Genomic DNA, 24706 nt, shown 5'->3' on the forward strand with positions numbered 1-24706 from the left:
AGGAAAGGAAACACAAGGAAAAGAGAACAGAAATCGAAGTGAAACAGGTAATCGTGACTGGCGGACCTCTTACCTAAAACCTGGGTGAGCCAGTCACCCAGCAGCACATTAAAATCCTCTCCCTAAAATCCGAGGCAACAAATTGGACAGGACACAAAACCGTAAGACCTTAACCACAGTCGTTGCGTCGTCTTGCAAAATAGAGGGCAAATCCGGTGGCAAGGAAACCACTGCCCTCTGGTCAGAGAATAAAAGACAATGAAGTAAAATGTGGCGGACAGTAATATGGACGCCACAAGCACTGCAGATGGGTTGTCCTCCCGCCGGAGTAAAAAACCATGCGTTAAGGGACTGTGCCCGATGCGAAGGCGAGTGAGGAGAACCTCATCCCGCCTGCATGAGTGTTAGGACGTACGCCATGGCCGCGTGGTGGCCTTGACCAGACGCAGCTTATTTTCACCGACTGCCAGTCACTCCTCTTCCCATTGACGCATAACACGAAAACGCGAAAGGGAGGTAACAGCATGGAGGGGGATGGCACATTCAACAACGTGAGGGAGGGAACATGCACCTTTGGCAGCCACATCCGCCAGTTCCTTTCCCCCAATACCCACGTGCCCCGGCACCCAGCAGAAGGAAACCTCCTTCTCCTGCCGTTGCAGGTGGAGTAGGGCATTGTGGAGGTTCTGGACGACCGTACCCGCTGGGTACAAGTGTTGCATGGTCTGAAGCGCACTCAGAGAGTCAGAACAGATGAGAAACTTAAGACTGGAAACGCATCTCATCTGCTCCAATGCCCGCAAGATCGCAAACAATTCGGCATCAAAGATGGTAAACGCCGCAGGAAGCCGTAACTTGACGACTCGATCAGGGAAAACAACAGCACAACCAACAGAGTCCACCTGTTTAGAACCATCCGTAAATACTGGTACATGGTCGGGATGCTGGTTTAAAATATCGTAAAATAAGGAGGTAAAAACAAACGCAGGAGTGCAGCTCCTCCAGGACTCTGACAAGCCTAAAAGGACGCTGGGCCTCTGGAGCAACCAGGGAGGCAGGCGGGTAAAGCCCTGGAGTTGGGGTGCCACACGCTCCACACCAAGGGACTCAAGCAAATGCTTGGCACGAATCCCAAATGGTCTCGTTGCCCTGGGACGACTGGAAAAGGGACGTTCCATAGGCGGTCGGGCAACGTTAGGGTACGCAGGGGAGGTAGGACAGGCAAGGAATTGACACACCCGTCGCACCATGAGGAGTTTCCGACGGATGGCGAGCGACGGTTCCCCTGCCTCAGCACACAGGCTGGGGATGGGACTGGTACGGAATGCACCAGTGGCCAGCCTGATACCCTCATGGTGTACTGCGTCAGGAATCTTCAGATACGAAGGCCTCGCTGACCCATACACGGTGCATCCATAGTCAAGACGTGACCGGACGAAAGCCTTATAAAACTGCAGCAGACGCGCCCGATCTGCTCCCCAGGACCGATGGCTCAGACACTTCAAAATATTCAGTGCCTTCAGGGCCCGCACCTTGAGGTCTTTAAGGTGCGGCAACCACGACAATTTGGAATCAAAAGTGAGGCCCAGGAACCTCACAGTGCGCTAAAAGGAAGAATGGGTCCCTCAGACGCAATTCAGGGGAGGTAAAAAGACGTCGAGAACGATTAAAATGAACACACACACATTTGTCTGCAGAAAAGGTAAAACCCGTCTTCGCAGACCAGGCCTCTAATCGCTTTATCGTAAGCTGCAGCTGCCGACTAGCAGTGACAAGACCGGAGTAGTTTTGGACAGACTGTGCGCTAAGCCGATAATAAAGAAAATTAGGATTTTGGAACGAAGAATAGTTTTTTTTTGCATCACTACTTTCAGTCTTACTCTTGTCTCAGATTTATCTCTCACATTTCATGTACTGAGCACTGTTTGAGTATTTGATCACTGAAATATGACAGTACTTACAGCACAGAATTCCTTGTAGAGAGTGTGTCTGTTACTCAGCCTACAGCCATTTCATTTGCCTGCAGTCTACGCATTCGGATATTAAGCTCTTTTAAATTGCACTTTCCTCTGTCTGTTGTACCTGGTATCAATATTTGTAGATACCAATCTATTTGCTTCTCGATATTTTTGTGCCCTATTTCGGCCTGGCGAAGCACTGAGATGCCGTATCTATCCAGCAGAACGACATCGGAAGAAGAGTATAGCAAGTCAGCTCGATAACTATGGGCCGTGCCTTAAGGACACGTATCCAGCATGCAAGAAGGTGTATTCAGATTGCTGCCATTGCAGAAGACGCCACCCAGTGCTCCTGAAAGTCGCAGTTGTGGCGCACGATAGTGTTGACACGGCTTCTGGAGGACCCGACAAGACAGGAAAGGCAGGGCAGATGTCACGATTTCCCGACGATTATGGCCTGCAGTCCCAGGCTGTTACGATTCTGGAGCACAGGAGCGCTGCCATTTGAGAAACACTTGTCAGCTCGGCTCATATACACGGTGTTCCAGGGGCAATGGTAAGTATGCATGGATTAGAGAGGAACGATTACTCGAAACAAGTAAGTCTCACAAAGATGTGCTCTGAAATACATACCTTAAGGATCCCATGAAACAAACCGCTTCTACTACAATCTCTTTTTGCTGTCAACATTTTGGAAGGGTGTAGTACAGAACAAAAAAAGAAAAAAAATAGTCTAGTAAATATGTGCTCTAAAGTACTTATCTTAAGAGCACTTGTTCATCCTCCTTTCTGTGAAACACATCTCACCTATTGAACAAGTGTTCATAGCTCTTGTAGTTGTTGTCGTGGTCTTCAGTCCTGAGACTGGTTTGATGCAGCTCTCCATGCTACCCTCTATCCTGTGCAAGATTCTTCATCTCCCAGTACTTACTGCAACCTACATCCTTCTGAATCTGCTTAGCGTATTCATCTCTTGGTCTCCTCTACGATTTTTACCCTCCACGCTGCCCTCCAATGCTAAATTTGTGATCCCTTGATGCCTCAGAACGAGTCCTACCAACCGGTCCCTTCTTCTTTTCAAGTTGTGCCACAAACTCCTCTTCTCCCCATTTCTATTCAATACCTCCTCATTAGTTATGTGATCTACCCATCTATCTTCAGCATTCTTCTGTAGCACTACATTTCGAAAGCTTCTATTCTCTTCTTGTCCAAACTATTTATCGTCCATGTTTCACTTCCATACACGGCTACACTCCATACAAATACTTTCAGAAACGACTTCCTGACACTTAAATCTATACTCGATATTAAAAAATTTCTCTTCTTCAGAAACGCTTTCCTTGCCATTGCCAGTCTACATTTTATATCCTCTCTACTTCGAGCATCATCAGTTATTTTGCTCCCTTTACTACTTTAAGTGTCTCATTTCCCAATCTAATTCCCTCAGCATCACCCGACTTAATTCGACTACAATCCATTATCCTCGTTTTGCTTTTGTTGACGTTCACCTTATACCCTCCTTTCAAGACAGTGTCCATTCCGTTCAACTGCTCTTCCAAGTCCTTTGCTGTCTCTGACAGAATTACAATGTCATCGGCGAACCTCAAAGTTTTTATTTCTTCTCCATGAATTTTAATTCCTACTCCAAATTTTTCTTTTGTTTCCTTTACTGCTTGCTCAATACACAGATTGAATAACATCGGGGACAGGCTACAACCCTGTCCCACTCCCTTCCCAACCGCTGCTTCCCTTTCATGCCCCTCGGCTCTTATAACTGCCATCTGGTTTGTGTACAAATTGTAAATAGCCTTTCGCTCCCTGTATTTTACCCCTGCCACCTTTAGAATTCGAAAGCTCTTAAGGTATGCATTTTACAGGCCCTGTTTATTGGAATTTTGTTTTGGTCCTTATTATCTCCTTCCAAAAAAATGCAAAACAAAGAGCTTTGCAGTAGAAGGGTTTTGTTTCACAGTACCGAATATGAAGAAATACTCCATGTTTACTAGACATTTTTGCGTCGAATTATTGTTCCTGTCGTATATCTGAATGTTGGCCAGTCCTCCTAGGACGCCCTACAAATACCACCTCAGTTGTGCTAAGTATGCCCAATTACACAGTCGATGGCAGCTGCTAGACACCAGAAGAGGTCCACAAACGCACGCACTCCGAGACCATTAGCTGCAGGGCACTGCCCGAGCTGACTCGGAATGCTGTCGAATGGGCTACCCGCTGGGTGACCGCCATCTATTCACGGCCGCCTTCCTGGCGGACTGTGGGTTCGAGTCTGGGCCGTCTGACCACCCGGCCACCTCTGCCTGAGCGACTACCATGTCGCTGCTCGTCGCCCTGGGCAGATATACGCTGGAGCTAGTAACGCGCCGACTGGCGGTACCCAAGATCGAACTTACAACGACAATGGATCGTACTGTACCATCGTCGCTATGCCGTTAATGTATGGCTCCCTGCCGCGCAAAATACTTGGGCGAACCAATCGACCACTACAGCTTTAATTAGGTACTGTTTTTAATTTCACAGTCGACGTAATGACTGCAGATCGCTATCTGATTTTAGAAGATTCCAGTCGTAGTGGAGCGCCTTGCGACTACTCAAACTCTAGCTCGCACCGTAATCGCACTCTCAAGGAACAAATTGAAGACAGATCACCCTTAGAATTACTACTGCGGCAACCTCAACCGCTGACTATGCAGCCGGCTCGAATATCGAATACTTTACACAATGTCGAGATCGAACAATGACACGATTACACTACTAGAAGGCAAAGGATCAGTTACTTCTGCCTGTCTTTGTTAAATAAAACTACTTCTCTCACTGCTGCTGACGGACTACTATCGCATTCTGTTTCCAAGGCATTCAGAAGATGATTGTTTAGTGTTGAGTACGAGGCAGACGGAGATGGAATATTCATTATCGCACAAAACAAATTGCTGCCTTCTAATGACAATGATCACCAGCATCAAGCAGCAATTACGGAATGGGCCAATTTAGATAACAACGCTCGTTATCGGAACTACTGGTCAAATCAAAGCAACAAATCTCTTTTAATACAGTACCTATTTAGATTATGTCGAGATAAATGTCACATCTAGCTTGCAATTGTTCTCCCACACTACGAAATTCTCACAACGCAGTACATTATCTCTGGAAAAGAGCATAGAGTAAATATCTCTGGAGTAAGCATTCACATGCGCAGAACAGATTTTGTGTTGTCAACATACATTGCCGGCCTGGTCACGTGATCTCGGGACGTCGTGCGTGTGTCCGTATAGCGCCCTGTATATTTAGAATGTTACTACATCCCTAGTACAGCCGGATTCTTTTCGTAGGTGTCGTGGATTATTTATATATGTTGCGCAGACATTTTAACAGTATCCATTTGATACCGGGAATAAAACAGCTACCTAACTTTTAAGGGCAAGTGATATTACATTCTGCTTCTTTGCGATAGGTGTCATAGTTCAGATGCACTCGATTTTTGGTAGTTTTCGGTATGATACGGCACTTTACAGTATTACAGAGCCTGGCATACATTTTTGCAGTGATAGTCCTGCAAAACGACTTGGCAGTACGCTAGTACTTTTGCAAGTGTCCGAAAAACACCGAATTTGCCACACATTAGCGATTACATCCCTACTAATTCGTCCTTTTTTCTTGTATTTCTGCGTATTTATTTTCTCGTTTTTGCGACCTAAAGCACAATTTTTCTTATTGCTGGCACTTTGAGGTATTTATTTAACACATTTTAAGTACTTGCTCCTAGTTTATTAAATAAATAGTAGACTGAGTAATCTATGTACATAGTCGACAAGTCACTGATAAATGCATGGAGGATAGTATTTACTGAAACAACTAACCATTCCCTTTGCTGTTCCACTAGCAAATTTGCGAGAGGAAGCGATTGTTTGTAAGCTTTTGTACGAGCCGTAATATCTGTTATATAGTCATAAAATCGTAGAAAAATAGGTCTACAGAATCAAGCCTTAATTATAAGGCGTCTCGAAATTTTTAAACATATACAGTGTCTCTTAATAATATGATAACTGTAATTAGAGGTACATGGTATGTACCCATGAAAGGTTACTATCCCTCCATCACATATTTTTCTTTGCATCCGTAGCAACAACAGTAATTCACCCTCGCTATTACACTGTCAACAAACGGTGAAACACAACAAAAACTCTTGATATTATAAACTTCAAACGCTGCAGAAAGCACACACGGACAGCGAAGTCCCGAAAACACGTGACAATCCTGGTTTAATGTTGACAACATGCGCAGAACGCAGTGCTCACTCCAGAGATATTTACTCTATGGAAAAGACTCGTAAGTTTTTAATTACTTACAAAATTCCAATTCCATATACCGTCGTGTTATGACCAGTTTGTATTAAGACGCTTTTACCGATAGTTATGTGGATTAAAATAGTTTATGCTTCCACTAAATCTGTTTCCGCTTAGCCCAGCGTTGCTATGTAAATAACACGACGTCACGTACTCCACCAATTTACCAATCTTTGCTATAGGTATATTCCGTAATAAATTGCGACAACTTCAATTCTAATTGCATTTAGTGATGCACTCTTTCCATCAATGAAATCATTGTAACTTTTTAGGATATCTACCCTCTGTAGATTTATCGTGGTTCCACTCAATCAATGAACTTTTGATTACACCAACTTACAAGTACCAGCGTATACTTGTGTCCTGCAACGCGGTAGTAAGATCTCTGGAATTCACCCTTTTCTTTTCCCGTAAAATATATATACACTCACACCAGGTATTAATTAAATAGACGTAAGGTTTATATTGACCCAAGAAAACTTGAATTTATTTTCTCTAGGTATTTCAATACAATTTTATTCACGTAAGTGAGCGAGTGCCATCAAGGACTACACCCCACAACACGGAAATTCAATAATAAAAAAAATTAAACGAAGTCCCTAAATGCCACCGCCAATTTATATCTAACCTTAAGTGACAATTTAAAACAATTCTCAACCACTTCGGGCGTTGACAATACGCGACCCGCTAAGTTTCCTACTTGAATTCGGCCACTCGTCACATTGGTTCAAATGGTTCAAATGGCTCTAAGCACTATGGGACTTAACATCTGAGGTCATCAGTCCCCCAGAACTTAGAACTACTTAAACTTAACTAACCTAAGGACATCACATACATCCATGCCCGAGGCAGGATTCGAACCTGCGACCGTAGCAGCAGCGCGGTTCCGGACTGAATCGCCTAGAACCGCTCGGCCACAACGGCCGGCCGTCACTTTGGCTAATAAAGTTTTTGTTTAGCTGCGTGCTACTTGTAAAATAGTTCCTTTATTTTCTCGTCGGTTATCCACTCAACTACAGATGCACTCTATCACAATATAGTGAAACAGTTCGTATTTATTCAAGCCAATTCTCGGTCCGCTGTAAGATAGTGGTATTTAAACAACAACTAGGAACATGTGTTCGAGGCTTTCCCTTCTCGATACACACACATCAACCACTACCAAACCACTTCAACAAAACGGCTAACAAATCAATTACCTCTGGGCGAGCCGCGACCACTAATCGTACAATACGGACAGGATATCGGTTCCGCCGATTCACAAAAACTCAGCACCTACAAATCTACTTCTCTCTCTAAACAGGCTCGCGCTGGATTTACCACAGCAAACTTTACGACCGAAACTGTCCACAAGACGACAATCAATTGATAGCTCGTGCACCTAAATTCGCCAAAACCAGTGAATCTCCAGCGACTATTCAGAAAATCTCACAGAATCTCTGTATATTCTGTTATTCAGCGTTGGTAGGAAACAACCATCACAGCCACGTATATGAGCAGCGGCCTAAAGAGACTACATAGCCACGCTGCCTCCGCGAACTGTACCCAAATTTAAATACTGGTACTACCAATCAAAACTCCTTTCCCTCTCCCAAGCCTTAACCGTCAGCTGCGGTGCCTCACAACACCACGCAGTGGGTCGCTCTACTATCGGACCTAGACGCACACCGATTTTTCCACTTAGTCAGTGAGAAGTCTACATAGGAACTAACTAACTCTTTATGTCATACCATAGGAACCATTTAAAACGAACAAACTCGCAGCGCCACGCCCACTTTTGTCAATTAATCAATTATTCGTTGCTGCTGTCGGTTCTCTACGACAGCGGCCGGCTACTGCGCATTGCTCAGGCAACGTCTCTGGACCCAGCCATAGAGAAAATATCTCTGGAGTGAGCATTGCGTTCTGCGCATGTTGTCAGCATTAAACCAGGATTGTCACTTGTTTTCGGGACTTCGTTGCGCGTGTGTGCTTTGCTCAGAGTTTGAAGTTTATATTATCAATAGTTTTTGTTGTGTTTTCACCGTTTGTTGATAGTGTAATAGCGATGGTGAATTACTGTTGTTGCTACAGATGCAAAGAAAAATATGCGAAAGAGGGGATAGTAACTTTTCATGGGTACTATGTTTAAAAATTTCGAGACGCATTATAATTAAGGCTTGATTCTGTAGACCTATTTTTCTTCGATTTTATGACTATATAGTAGATATTACGACTCGTACAAAAGCTTACAAACAATCGCTTCCTCTCGTAAATTTGCTAGTGGAACAGGAAAGGGAATGGTTAGTTGTTTCAGCAAATACTATCCTCCATGCATTTATCAGTGGCTTGTAGATTATGTATACAGATTTGAAAGATGGGAGACAGATAAATTCAATAGAGTGGGAGTCTGTAATTGTCTTCGTATAATATGTGTGTCCAAACCTTTTGTTTACTATAAAGTTACAGTAGGAGACCATGTTAAGTGTGCTAGGACATGGGGAATGATTATGTGTGATTTATATTTTAGTTTCCCGAAGGATGAAGAATGAGTAAAGACGTGGCTCCAGAAAATAAGGAGGAGTAATTTTGTCCCCACAAAATATTCCAAAGTATGTTCAAAACACTTTGAAGAGGAATGTTTAGAAAGAGAAAAGTTTGGACGTGTGTGGCTGAAGGTAGATGCTATACCAACTATTTTTAATTTTCCTTAACACTTACTATCAATTTCTGCATTTAGCTTAAATACATTTTCTGCACAAATCAAATAGAAAACACAATAGTGTAGCTAATCAAAGTAGACATTCGTCTTATTTGGTGTATTTTGCCTTCAATTTATTTTCTTCACCATTTGATTAAGAAGCGTAAAATATTAGTAAACATGTCCCCAAACTCTTTCATTTGTGTCACTTTTGCCGGCCGCGGTGGTCTAGCGGTTCTAGGCGCTCAGTCCGGAACCGCGCGACTGCTACGGTCGCAGGTTCGAATCCTGCCTCGGGCATGGATGTATGTGATGTCCTTAGGTTAGTTAGGTTTAAGTAGTTCTAAGTTCTAGGGGACTGATGACTACAGATGTTGAGTCCCATAGTGCTTAGAGCCATTTGAACCATTTTTTGTGTAACTTTTCACTTCCCTTAATGGTGTTATATGGGTTGACTGTTACATGACCAACTGTATTTGCTTTACAGTACATTTATTCTCCGATCGCCTTTTCCCCCCCTTCTTACTCAGTCTACTATTTATTCAATAAACTGGGAGCAAGTACGTAAAATGCGTTAAATAAACACTTCAAAGTGTCACCAGTAAGAAAAATTGTGCTTTAGGTCGCAAAAACAAGAAAATAAATACGCAGAAATAGCAGAAAAAAGTACGAATTGGCAAGGATATAATCACTAATGTGAGGCAAATTCGGTGTTTTTCGGACACTTGCAAAAGTACCAGCGTACTGTCAAGTCGTTTTGCAAGACTATCACTGCAAAAATGTACGTCAGGCTCTATAATACTATAAAGTGCCGTATCATGCCGAAAACTACCAAAAATCGAGTACATTTGAACTGTGACACCTATCGCAAAGAAGCAGAATGCAATATCACTTGCCCTTAAAATTTACGTATCTGCTTTATTCCCGGTATCAAGTGGATACTGTTAAAATGTCTGCGCAACATATATAAATAATACACGACACGTACGACAAGAGTCCGTCTGTACTAGGGATGTAGTGACATTCGAAATCTACGGTCGCAGGTTCGAATCCTGCCTCGGGCATGGATGTGTGTGATGTCCGTAGGTTAGTTAGGTTTAAGTAGTTCTAAGTTCTAGGGGACTGATGACCTCAGCAGTTAAGTCCCATAGTGCTTAGAGCCATTTGAATTTGACATTCGAAATATACAGGGCGCTATACGGACAAATACACGACGTCACCGAGCGAGGCGGCGCAGTGGTTAGCACACTGGACTCGCATTCGGGAGGACGACGGTTCAATCCCGTCTCCAGCCATCCTGATTTACGTTTTCCGTGATTTCCCTAAATCGTTTCAGGCAAATGCTGGGATGGTTCCTTTGAAAGGGCACGGCCGATATCCTTCCCCATCCTTCCCCAACCCGAGCTTGCGCTCCGTCTCTAATGACCTCGTTGTCGACGGGACGTTAAACAACACTAACCTAACCTAACCTACACGACGTCCCGAGAACACGTGACCAGGCCGGCAATGTATGCTGACAACACAAAATCTGTTCTGCGCATGTGACTGCTCACTCCAGAGATATTTACTCTATGGACCCAGCGAGGGCGAGCCGTTGCATCGCTAAAGTCGAGCGCGCCCACCACTTGCTTTTTCGTCGACGTTCGCGGCTCATCTACAACACTTTTTTTTTCCTTAATACATCGTACACGTATATTTACAGTAACCACCAGCAGTTATTATTAAGTTATCGTGTAGGATGCACAGCACTAGTAAGGGCGAACGTAACCCGTGCGTTTTTGACACAGCATATGCTGTCGACCACTCAGTGCAGGTACACGCTACTGGCACCATCCTTGCTAGCGACTGCAGTGTGACCCCACCTGCCCCCGTACACACCGAGCTGAGCAGCGGAGCCCGTGCTCGGCGCCGCTGCTGCGTCAGCACTCGGCGACGAGTGCAGCCGCCCATGTCACCGCGGCCTTTGGTCGCCTTCCCGGCTCCGTATCGGTTACTGTAACTGTTATTGAATAAAAGACTATTAATCCAGAAATGTGTTCGCGATGGGTCACCGTCCAATACATGCCACCACACCGCTGCAGCCAAGCACTAGAGGGTGCATTGCGTTGCATCCTGACATACCACAATCAGCTTCACCTGCCACCGTAGAGGTCGTACGCACCGAGCTATAGAAAGTACACTGCTTGACAAGAAACCGAAGCACGCAGAAGGGGGAAATAAATGAAACAAAACTTCTTGTGTTGACAGAGTATTTGATGTTATTTCAGCGATCACAAAATCGAGAGAAACCTACATAGCACATGGGAGCATAAGCCCTTTTACTAGCATGACGTTGCACCTCTTCCGACCTGGATGGATAGACTGATTCGCTTGGAAATGGTGTCATAGAGCCGTTGCATCCTCTCGTGAGGCAAACTAGCTCATAAATGTTGTAACTGGTCCTCAGTATGCCGGGGGACACTGCAGGAGCCTCCACGAAGATTGCGTTCACAACTCGAACAACAAGCAATCGGGCGTCCCCTGGAAACGACCTAGTCGGCCAATCCTGCAAACACCGGAGCACCAAAACCAAAGATGACAAAACAACTCTCCGAAGAGACTCAAAAAAGGCCTTTATCAAGACCATCACTAGTGACAACTTCCTGCAATATTGAAGGCTTATCTGTAAATAAAGAAATTTTATTATCTGACATGTGCAAACGAAACAACTGTGATGTTTTAGTGATACAAGAAACACACAGAGCATCAACTAGCCATAGACCAAAAATACAGGGCATGAAATTAGTTCTTGAGAGACCACACGAAAGGTACGGAAGTGCTATATTTGTGAAACCGAACTTAAACGCATGGTCCTGTGCTCTGACCTGCGAAGAAAATACAGAAATTCTAACTATTGAGCTACATTCATGTACTGTAACATCCGTGTACAAACCACCCAGTGCGAGGTTCAAATTTACGGAGCCTGGAAATTTCCATTAAAAAAACATTAAAGTTGTACTAGGAGATTTTAACTGCCACGGTCTCGCATGGGGTTATAAAGAGACAAATGACGATGGCGAAATTCTGGAGATCTGGGCAGACCAGGCTAAACTGAAATTGATACATGACCCAAAGTTGCCTGCATCATTTAACAGCGGAAGATGGAAACGAGGATATAATCCAGATAACATCTTTGTCTCCGAAAAGGTATCCCTGCAAACTGTAAAGCAAATCGAGGACCCAATTCCAAGATCGCAACACAGAGCAATTACTTGCTGCATTACTGCAGTAATCAACTCAGATGTAATGCCCTTCAAGAGACGCTTCAATTTCAAAAAAGCTCATTGGGAACTTTTCACAGAGGACCTTGATAAGGACATCTTGGAAATTAAACCAGAGACACAATCATATGAAACTTTTATAGACCTTGTCAAGAAAATCTCTCGACGGCGCATACCTAGAGGGTGCCGCACCCAGTATATCGCTGGACTCAATGGTAGCAGCAAGGAAGCTCTGAAAAAGTATGAGAACTGTACAATAAGGACCCCTTCTCAGAGGAAACGATCCAGGCAGGCGAGGTACTGATGTCTGGTATCTCCGAAGCGAGAAAGGAAAAGTGGTGTAACCTCCTACAAGAGACGGACATGAAGCACAGCAGTAGGAAGGCATGGAAACTGGTCAAAAGTCTCAACAACGATCCAACAGAACCACAACCAAATTACAGCGAAGTTACACCTGATCAGATAGCCCACCAACTACTCATGAACGGAAAAACTAAAAGGAAGATCAGGAATGGCAAAATTAAAAGAAAATTGAACGAGGAGATTAGCTTCCTAGCTCACCCGTTCTCCATTCAGGAGCTACAAGACGCCATCAAAGATTTGAAAAACAATAAGGCCGCTGGCCTCGACGATCTGAGATCTGAGCAAATTAAACATTTTGGACCGGGAGTACAAGCATGGATCCTAGAGCTAATGAATAACTGTATTACAACAATGCAAATTCCTAAACTGTGGAGGAAAGCTCGGGTTATTGCGTTACTAAAACCAGGGAAAGACCCAGCTGAAGCTAAAAATTTCAGGCCTGTCTCACTGCTTTGTCATTTATTTAAAGTGCTGGAGCGAATGATCCTCAAACGCATAGCTGATTATGTGGACAAAGCCCTCATTAACGAACAAGCTGAATTTCGACCAGGAAAATCATGCTGTGGCCAAATTCTTAATCTCACACAGTACATCGAAGACGGCTATCAGAGAGGAGAAGTAACTGGGGTCGCATTCCTGAACCTCAGTGCTGCATATGACACAGTTAACCATAAGTTGCTTACCCAGAAATTGTATAATGTCTCTAAGGACTACACCCTTTCTATGTTCGTGCAATGCATGCTACAGAGCAGACGCTACTATGTAACCTTACAATCTAAAAACAGCCGATGGAGGACACAGAAAAATGGTCTTGCACAGAGTAGTGTCTTCGCTTCAATATTATTTAACATCTATACCAATGATCTTCCCATCAGCCACCAGACACGAATGTTCATATATGCTGATGATGCAGCAGTGACCACACAGGATAAAACCTTTGAATAAGTGGAGGAGAATCTCACAGGAGCCTTAACAGAACTTGCTACCTATTACGACGGCAATAATCTCAAACCAAACCCTAGTAAATCTCAAGTATCCGCCTTCCATCTTAGGAACAAACAAGCCAAACGGAAACTCCGAGTCATGTGGCAAGGGGAAGAGCTGAAACATACAAACAGCCCAAAATACCTGGGAGTAACATTGGACAGAGCACTTACTTTTAAGCAGCACTGACAACACTAAAAAGAAGGTCTGCGCCAGGAACAACATACTGCGGAAGCTAACAGGTTCATCGTGGGGAGCTCAACCACATGTTTTGCGCACCACGGGTCTGGTGCTGAGTATCTCAGCAGCGGAATATGCGGCGCCAGTTTGGAGGAACTCTGCTCGCGCTAAGCAAGTTGACGTCGCCGTAAACGAAACTGTACGTATTGCCACAGGATGCCTCAAACCAACTCCCACAGACATCATTTATCCCATCATAGGCATAGCACCACCCACTATCCGCAGACAAGTAGCCGCCGAGATCGAAAGATCAAAACAAAAGAATGATCCTCGACACCCGATGCATATGCACCGAAAACAACGTGTCCGGCTGAAATCCCGCAGGAGTTTCATTGCAACAACTGAAGAGCTCGCCACCAAGCCCAGCGCAAGGCGGCTACCTCTTTGGGAAGAAATGGTGCCACACTCCACAATGGAACTATTTGAGGAGGGATCTGCAGGATTTCAACTACCTTTTACAACTTGGAGGTCATTAAACCGGCTGCGCACTGGAGTAACTGGGTGGAAATCAAACCTACTTAAATGGGGTTACAGTGATAGCGATAGGTGTGAATGCGGAGCAATACAGGACTTGGACCACCTACTGATTTGCCCAGATATGTCTATAACATGCACTAAACATGATATTTTGAAAGTCAATGACAAAGCAAGCTACGTTGCTAATTACTGGGAAGGGAAGATATAATTGGTGCATCCGGATACGGAAGAAGAAGAAGTATGCCAGGTACTACAACTAGGACGGAGCTGATGTCCAAAATGGACTCACACAAGTTCTATTGGGGACAGATCTGGGAATCTTTCTGGTCACAGGAGTGCTACAACATTACGCAGACGATTCATAGAGACGCGTGTCACGTTTGGATAATCATTGTCCTTTTTGAAAAACGCCACCATGGTGCTGTTGCATAAAAGGTAACACGTGAGGGTGCAGAATGTTCGTGACGAAGTGTCGTGCAGCCGGAATTCCCTCGGTCACTACCAGCAGTGACGCGAAGTGATACCCGACAGTTCTCCACACTGTGATGGCAGGAGTAATACTGCTGCTCCTGTCCAAAACACTGGAGGAATGGAACCTTTCCTGAGGTCGGCGCCAATCTCGCCGACAGTGGTCATCTCGGTTAGTGCAGAAAGCTGATTCATCGCTGAGCACAACGTGACTCTATTCGTCAGCAGTTCATACTATCCGATCACAGCACTACTCCAAATACAGCCGTTCGTGTTGTGGTGTTAATGGCAGTATATGCACGGGACAGTAATTCCCTACACAGGCTACTACTGGTCTCCGACCGATGGTGTGGGATGATGCAGAATGTCGCAAGGAGTCCATTACTTCTTCTAGGATTGGCAGGTATAGATGTGCAACGGTTAAATGTGCTCGATTCACAGTACGGCTATCTCCCCTTGTGGTGGTCAGACGTGGTCGACCCGAACCTTGATGACGAGTGTACATACCCTCATGTAAGCGTAGGCTTCCGCGACCGTTGTCTTCTTCAATAACATTCTTCAGGGTATCCGACCGCATCGTAATAATTTAAAATGCGCCAACGTTTCGGCCAGCGTTGCAGCTAGCCTTCATCAGGGCCTTACGTTAACTGCTAAATGAACACACTTGGTTCCTTAAATAGCTGCACGAGAAAACCGTGTCGTTACTTGATTGGCTGTAAAAGGAGGAGGAGGAGGGGTGAAAGGTATGCTTTATTGGTGTTTCCTTTATTATCTGTCATTGGCTGAAATAGCTGTTTTCTATTGGTCTTTATATTAATCCACCCCATTGGAGGAGACGGACGAATAGCGAACAGGTGATGGCTGTGACGTCACACTGTTTCCATGCTGTCCAGAAGCCGGCTGCGGCGTGCCATTGCTTTGTGTGCTCGCGACCACTACTGCGGCTCTCCGCGTGTCTGCATGGGCCGCCACGGCTCTGCCGCCGCTCCGTAGCCCTGCTACTGCAGGCAGCCAAGACCTCGGAAGCTTGTACCCGTCCTCTCTATTCATGTTGGCGGGTCTTTTGGCTATTTCTATCGCCTCTCTAATCTTTCTTTTGAAAGTGAGAGGCTGTTTCGCCAGGACGCGGGCTTCTTGAAAAAATATTGGTTTCCCGCACTCGTCTCAGTGTTCCGCCACTGCTGACTTAGTGTGTTGTTTCAGGCGGATATATCTTTCATGTTCCGAGAGCCTTGTGCTAATCGTACGTCCCGTCTCACCTATGTAGACTAATCCACACGCACAACCAATTTCATACACGCCAGCTGTGTGTAGTTTGTCAACTGCATCCTTGGTAGAACCGAGCATGTCTGATATTTTGTTGATTGACCTCTCCACTTGAAATAGGTGGTCGTCAGACAGTGGTGCACAAGCTCACATAATCAGGTGCCACGCGTTCTTCTAGGATGTTCGCAGTATCTGACACTGGGACATTCGTGAATAGGGATTTGACGTCGAAACTAACTAATCTGACGACCACCTATTTCAAGTGGAGAGGTCACTTTTATGAACAAACTGACGGTGTAGATATGGGCTCACCCCTATTGCATGTCGCAGCAGAAATTTTCATGGAGGCATTTGAGGAAACAGCCCTCCAGTCCGCACCATTACGTCCAAATTGTTGGCTTCGCTATGTCGATGATACTTTCGTCATCTGGGCCCACGGAGAAGAGGAGTTGCAGAACTTCCACAAGCACCTTAACCAACAGCATAGGAAAATTCAGTTTACAATGGAAACAGAGAAGAATGGCGTGCGGACGTGGAAGTTTATCGAAAACCTGATGGTAAACTTGGCCACAAAGTGTACAGGAAACCAACCAATACGGACAGGTACCTTCACGCCTCCTCCCACCATCACCCCACGCAGAAGAAGTCCGCCCTGCACACGCTAACGAAGAGAGCGTACAGGATAAGCGACGAAGAACATCTGAAGACAGAACTTGAACGCCTCAGGTCCATCTTCGGAACTAATGGCTATGGGAAGCAGATGATAGACAGCACCATGTCGACAAGGGAGAAGACTAATAGGGATGAGGAGAAGGAGGCACAGAGCATTGCTGTGTTTCCATATGTACAAGGGGTCACCGAACGTATTGGCAAAATTCTACGAAAAGCCGACATCAAACCAATTTTCCGAAGCAGAAACAAAATATCAGACATGCTCGGTTCTACCAAGGATGCAGTTGACAAACTACACACAGCTGGCGTGTATGAAATTGGTTGTGCGTGTGGATTAGTCTACAGAGGTGAGACGGGACGTACGATTAGCACAAGGCTATCGGAACATGAAAGATATATCCGCCTGAAACAACACACTAAGTCAGCAGTGGCGGAACACTGAGACGAGTGCGGGAAACCAATATTTTTTCAAGAAGCCCGCGTCCTGGCGAAACAGCCTCTCACTTTCAAAAGAAAGATTAGAGAGGCGATAGAAATAGCCAAAAGACCCGCCAACATGAATAGAGAGGACGGGTACAAGCTTCCGAGGTCTTGGCTGCCTGCAATAGCAGGGCTACGGAGCGGCGGCAGAGCCGTGGCGGCCCATGCAGACACGCGGAGAGCCGCAGTAGTGGTCGCGAGCACACAAAGCAATGGCACGCCGCAGCCGGCTTCTGGACAGCATGGAAACAGTGTGACGTCACAGCCATCACCTGTTCGCTATTCGTCCGTCTCCTCCAATGGGGTGGATTAATATAAAGACCAATAGAAAACAGCTATTTCAGCCAATGACAGATAATAAAGGAAACACCAATAAAGCATACCTTTCACCCCTCCTCCTCCTCCTTTTACAGCCAATCAAGTAACGACACGGTTTTCTCGTGCAGCTATTTAAGGAACCAAGTGTGTTCATTTAGCAGTTAACGTAAGGCCCTGATGAAGGCTAGCTGCAACGCTGGCCGAAACGTTGACGCATTTTAAATTATTACGATGCGGTCTGATACCCTGAAGAATTTTATTGAAGGAGTACATACCCTCATGTTCCCATGCAGTCCAACACTGTGCCATTGCAGCATCCGGAAGCCCAACAAATCTGGATACTGCACGATTCGACCAGCCGGCCAAATGGAGAACCACACTGAGGCTGCTGTCCGATGCTGTCGGATGCAGACAACACTATTTCAGGCGAATAAGTGGCATCTCCATCTCCTTCACAGTGATCACTCAACATCTGACGCTGTTCACGCCCCTTATATGCCCCAGCAGGCCTGGTAACGACTCTAAACACGAATTGCGCTAATGTACTATGGTGCCTGTTCTACCTGTTGCACAGAGTTGCAGCTCTAATTATTTACATATCCGTCGATGGTGTTTATGTGTGCGAAGTTGCTTTGATCAAAATTATCTGGACACCTGGATGAAAATGATTTACAAGTTCGTGGCGCCCTCCATCGGTAATGCTGGAATTCAATATGGTGTTGGCCCGCCCTTAGCCTTGATGACAGCTTCCTCTTTCGCAGGCACACGTTCAGTCAGGTTCTGGAAGGTTTCTTGGGGAATGGCAGCCCATTCTTCACGTAGTGGTACATCTATGAGAGGTATCGATGTCGGTCGGTGAGGCCTGGCACGAAGTCGGCGTTCCAAAACATCCCAAAGGTGTTCTATAGGATTCAGGTCAGGTTTCTGTGCAGGCCAGACCATTAAAGGAATGTTATTGTGTAACCACTCCGCCACAGGCCGTGCATTATGAACAGGTGCTCGATCGTGTTGAAAGATGCAATAGCCATCCCCGAATTGCTCTTCAACAGTAAGAAGCAAGAAGGTGCTTGAAACATCAATTAGACCTGTGCTGTGATAGTGCCACGCAAAACAACAAGGGTTGTAAGCCCCCTCCATGAAAAACACGACCACACCATAACACCACCGCCTCCGAATATTACTGTTGGCGCTACACACGCTGGCAGATGACGTTCACCGAACATTCACCATACCCACACCCTGCCATCGGATCGGCACACTGTGAACCGTGATTAGTCACCCCACACAACGTTTTTCCACTGTTCAATCGTCCAATGTTTACGCTCCTTACACCAAGCGAGGCGTCGTTTGTCGTTTACCGGCGTGATGTGTGGCTTATGAGCAGCCGCTTGACCATGAAATCCAAGTTTACTCACCTCCCGCTTAACTGTCGTAGTACTTGCAGTAGATCCTGGCGCAGTTTCGAATTCCTGTTTGATGGTCTCGATAGATGTCTGCCTATTACACATTACGACCTTCTTCAACAGTTGGCGGTCTCTGTAAGTCAGCAGACGAGGTCGGCCTGTACGCTTTCGTGCTGTACGTGTCCCTTGACGTTCCCACTTCAGTATCACATCGGAAACAGTGGACCTAGGGATGTTCAGGGGTGTTGAAATCTCACGTACAGACGTATGACACAAGTGACACCCAATCACCTGACCACGTCCGAAGTCCGTGAGTTCCGCGGAGTGCCCCGTTCTTTCTCACGATGTCTAATGACTACTGAGGTCGCTGGTATGGAGTACCTGGCAGTAGGTGGCAGCACAACGCACCTAATATGAAAAACATATGTTTTTGGAGGTGTCCGGTTACTTCTGATCACATAGTGTACCTGACCACGACTTCTGTCTGCTTCTCAGGCAGTGTAAATCAGACAAAGTTATAAAATACAGGTAGCTGTAAAAGTGATTAACAATAATTCTGGATTGTATAATTGAGTTCAGGTTTACAGACAGGTATGATTTAATCGAATGGTAGATGAATACACAATCTGTAAATAAGTCATTAATATTAGTAATGGTACCCAGTTGAGTGAATGGAGTTCATACCACCGATTTCCGTCATGTCGCGCACTCAGTACTACGAGCAACCTCTTCGTAGCATTCCTCGAGTGGTGCTCCGTTCGTGTGGCAGAGCCAGCAACAGCGTTTACTATGCGACAAACCCCACTTGCCCACTGGTCCACGGCTGTATGCAGCACTCCCTGTTTACGACTCTGCTTCTCCATTCAGAGCCAACACTCTTTTCTGCAAAGTGTCTCGATGATGGTCTCCCTGCGAATGACTTAAATATCACCGTGTCCCATTTCGTTGTGCGTGCGCCCACGCCTGTAGTAACTGTTTGCAGGGGCGGATCCGGGGGGGGGGGGGGGGGGGGGGGGCAAAGAGGCAATTGCCCCCCCCCCCTCCCCTGGTGCGTGACCAATCTTTTCCTATTCATGAGTTAAAACAGCTTATTATGAGCATAAAATGACGTAATTAACAATATGATTTCCTGAACACAGTCAAATACCCTATTATAACTTTTCGCAGTCGTATCATCATTGCTGCGTATAAACACATGCGCGAATTCGATGGCAGCATTCAGTCAAATGAAAGCAATTGGTGAACTAATTTCGAAGATTTAAGAATGGAAACAAATGAACATTAGCATTTTTATAGATTATTTTACATTAGCAGACAATCACAGAGTTTTTCAAGTGCACGTGTCGTATTTGATGAATATTTTTTAGGTAATGCAGTAAGTTATTTCATTAAACACACTTACTCGCGTATGAAGTATTAATGGTTTTATTTGGAATTAATTTTTTGGAAGGGAGGTACCAAGAAATTTGCCCCCCCCCCCCCCCACCCCCCTCCGACCGAGATCCTGGCTGCGTCCCTGGCTGCACCAATGGTCAGTTAACTCGTGCAGGATTTGGCTCTATGCTGATTTCACGTACACACAAAACAAAACCATACGCACACAATTTTTTCAATAAATGCTACTAAGTTTTGCAACTGACTATTGTCTCAAACATTTTAACTTCTGTATTGCCTCTGCGTGGTGCAGGCAATCAGCAGTAACCACATCTTTTCCTCCAGAACCTTTAGTGGTACCGTGATTGATACCGTTGCCAATGAACTACCCAGCAGCAGGCGCTAAGTGGGGAGCCTTACAATAGCCTCTAGAACTTTCTGCAGCCGCCCGCTTTTTCCGGCGGGCAAGGCCGTATTGCGTCACGACGAGAATGCCAGTTAGCAGCGAGCGTGCCGGGACAGCGGTGGGGCGGACTCGGCCGAATGAACATGTTGTCACACAGTTGTGACACGTCTAGTTGGATTATAAGGTGGTTAACACTGCATCAGTAGGAAATATTTCGTTGAAGTAGGAGTGGTAGTTCGTCCGTAACTTTTTTTTATAGTGTATGAACATCAAAATGTGTCAGAATCGTCGAAGTGTATGACTCCGTTGTAACTAGAGTGTTTGAATTGATTGAAGAGGAATAAATTAATGCCAGAGAAGTCATCTTTTATTGTTGAGGGACCTTACCATCTTTCGCGATTAATTTGGAAGTAAATAATTAAGGTTACGTCAAGAACAGTCAGGCATAAGTTTAGCTTTTTTACGATCATGGTTGAAGTAAGTCTCTCTCCCAGACGTCCGATTGCCAACCATTAGGAACCACGGCCAGATATCTTGAAAAAACGAGTGAAGAGCTTACAACGCTGACTTCAATGTCCTCTATACCACGCAAGACGGGAACTATCGAACCATAACGTAACAAGATACGTCTCGATATCGAAGATGAACTATTGACTAAGACTGTGCTAGGAGGTAAACCAGGAAGTTACAGTGGAGTGGCTTCATGCCAGTCTGTGTGGATGATGTGCCATATCGAAGAAACCTGGCATGTAGCAACCGTCGAGGGCACCCATATTTTACGTCTTAACTTTAAGACATACGGAATTTCTATTCTTGTATTTTTTATCTATTATATTGATTTCCAGAATTGTCATTCAGGGTAGCTGCAATGAACTTACACTGCAATCATTCATTTGTGTCACCGTTAGTTATAAGTATGGCTGACAGCTTGGTGTAAGACAGCACAAACCTTCGTGTATTTTTCTGTTTTCCAGTTTATTGTATTTTGCACGTATCAAGTTCATAATCGCGCTTTCCACATGTCAGAGAATACTACATCGATGCTAGTTATATTGGTGAGGACAATACTCCTGATCAGGGCAAAATTGTGCAAGAGATTCTTCCACTTACCTCCCTCACATCCAAGACAAATCCTTCTGCCTAGAAAAAACTGGGCTCGTGTGTGTGGCTTTATACACTGAGATGACAAAAGTCAAGGGATAGCGATATGTACATATACAGATGGTGGCAGTATCACATACACAAGGTATAAAAGGGTAGCATACTGACGGAGCTGTCATTTGTACTCAAGTGATTCATGTGAAATGGTTTCCAACGTGATTACGGTGAATTAACAGACTTTGAACGCCCCATCTCGCATGAAAATAGTGGTGTGGACGCAGTTGCGTCCTTCCAAAGCCGGAATCACGTGTTGCACAAGGAGGTCCTTATAGCATATACCGTAGGAACGCGAGATGTCATCTCCTCGAAGAAAAACTGACCGAGAATGAAAGAGCTTTGTTAAGCCACAACGCACAGCCACATAAGCTGAGTGCAGTGAATGTTCCTGCATAGCATGTGACTGAGTGGAACCCTATAAGAGAGAGTTCTGTGCATTCACGACACCATGCAGCGTAAAATATGTCTTGTCTGTCCATAGAAAATTCCCTGGCCACATGCCATACATTCCCAATTGTTAAAAAAATAAATAAATAACAACCGCAGGGCAATGTCACGGCGTTGTATCCTGTCTCGGGTCTCCATCTGGTGCACATTCTGAATCTTGTAGGGATACCAGGGTAAAATGTGTCGCAATATTTTATGAACTGTTGACCAGGGGAGAGACAATTCACGTGACACAGCTCGAGCACTGGCTGCAGAATTTGAGCCATGTGCCGAACGGTAGATTATAGCTACAGCAATATCAACGACTGCCGTGAGAATGCTCCCCCTCCCCCTCTCCCTGATACACCACCTAATTCACTAGTTTCTTCAAATTTCTTGATCATATTATTGAGCCCGTTCTCAGCTGTTTCTATTGGCGATATTCCTGCAATACAGCGATACTATTGCTCCCGTTCTGATAAAACAATTTTACCATCTTTCATCTCAACAGCCATTGCGTTTCGTTGGGGAAAACATCAACCTCCTTAACGCTTTACACCAACAGTCAACTCATGAAAGGAATCAACACACGTCGCCAAGCGACGCACAGCACACTGATGTTAAGGCAGGAAGCATTTCACATTCTGATTGCTTACAACGCCATATTTTCACCTGTTGCCAGAAAGTGGAACTATTATTTTTTCAGCGCACTCCGCCTTGATTAATGAACCTTCCTACAACGTTTCAGCGTCCTGCGATGTGTGCAATCTGCACTGCAGCGCTCGGATTTCCGTCAGTGTAATTATAACTACCTGGCGCATCAAACTTTTCTGTCCGCAAATATCAGGTCAAAATGGTATGAGATTGTCTATAACAAAGTTGTGATGCGCGAGAAACTTTTGAAGCGGAATGCACTGCAGGTACAAACAAAATGTGGTCCTGGGTCTGTAAAAGATTGGCCCATATCACCTGCATGGCACCTTCAGCAGTACAGCTAGAAAATATACTAGAACCGGAATGCTACTTCTGAAAAGCAGAGCAGCTATGTGTCTCTCGCGTTTTTACAGCTTCAACAAGTACAACGGACAACTCTGGCTATTAAAAATCTACTTTCTGCAAGAATTTTTCTACCATTTTGTAGATACCTCACTCATTAAAGTAGACGAAGGTTCCCATAGAAATAACGTCCTATTCTTCTTTCCTCAAGAAAAGATTTCCAGGCTCTCATGAGACTTTTTGCACATTCTGCTTTTACCCAAGATGTTTTAATTTTTTTTCAAGAGGAGTTGTGCTGTTGGTTGATTTTTCTGTGAAGAAGAGTGTTCTTTTTAATTGTGTTTCAGACTAATTTGTTAAAACTCTTTTCTTCACATGATGATGTTTCCAGAATGAAATTTCCCTTTGCAGCGGAGTGTGCGCTCACATGAAACTGGAAATTTCTGGCTGATTAAAACTGTGTGCCAGACTGAGCCTAGATCGCGAGACCTTTCCCTTTCGCGGGTAAGTGCTCTGCCATCTCAGGTACCCAAGCACGACTAACGATCTCTTCTCAGAGCTTTACTCCCCAAAGTGCCTCGTCTCCTACTTTCCAAATTTCACAGAAGTTCCCCTGCAAACCTAGCAGGACTGGCACTACTGGAAGATAGGATATTGCGGATGACTATGCCATGCCTCCACAATATCCTTTCTTCCCGGAGTACTAGTCCTGCGAGGTTTGCAGGGGAACTTCTGTGAAGTTTGAAAGGCAGGAGACGAGGCACTGGTGGAAGTAAAGATGATGATGTTTATTAGTTTTCCAAGAAGAGATTTATATACTTTTGTTTTCAGGGAGAGTTTATTTTATTGCTTTACATCTATATATACACAGCTACTCTGAAACTCACACTTATGTCCTTGGCAGAAGATTCTTCGAGCCACCTTCCCGAACACCGCGAGGGAAAAACTAACACTTAAGTAAATGGACTCACAAACTGTGACTGTGGTTCCGTATCAGCTGTATAATATTTCAGAAGAAATGACAATTTGTGGCGGACTGGGTCTCGAACCGGGATTTCTCACTTGTTGCGAACGGTTGCCTTAGCAACTTCGACTATCCAGGCCCTCCTCCAGGAGCGGCCTAGATCTCCATTTGTCCAAGTGTCTTCAAATGAAGATTGTCCAAGTGTCTTCAAATGGAGACTGTCTGGGTATCTTCAGGTGGAAACTGTCCATGTTTCTTCAAATGGAGATTGTCTATGTTTCGTCAGATGGAGACTGTGCAGGTTTCTTTAGAAGGAGATAGTCTGTGAATCTTCAGATGGAGATTTTCCGGATTTCTTCAGATGGAGATTGTCCAGGCATCTTCAAATGGAGATCTGGACCTCTCCTGGAGGCGTGTCTGGATAGCTGAAGTGGCTAAGGCGATTGCTCGTGACA

This window comes from Schistocerca serialis, chromosome 8, assembly GCF_023864345.2.
Source record: "Schistocerca serialis cubense isolate TAMUIC-IGC-003099 chromosome 8, iqSchSeri2.2, whole genome shotgun sequence".
Classification (NCBI taxonomy): Eukaryota; Metazoa; Arthropoda; class Insecta; order Orthoptera; family Acrididae; genus Schistocerca; species Schistocerca serialis.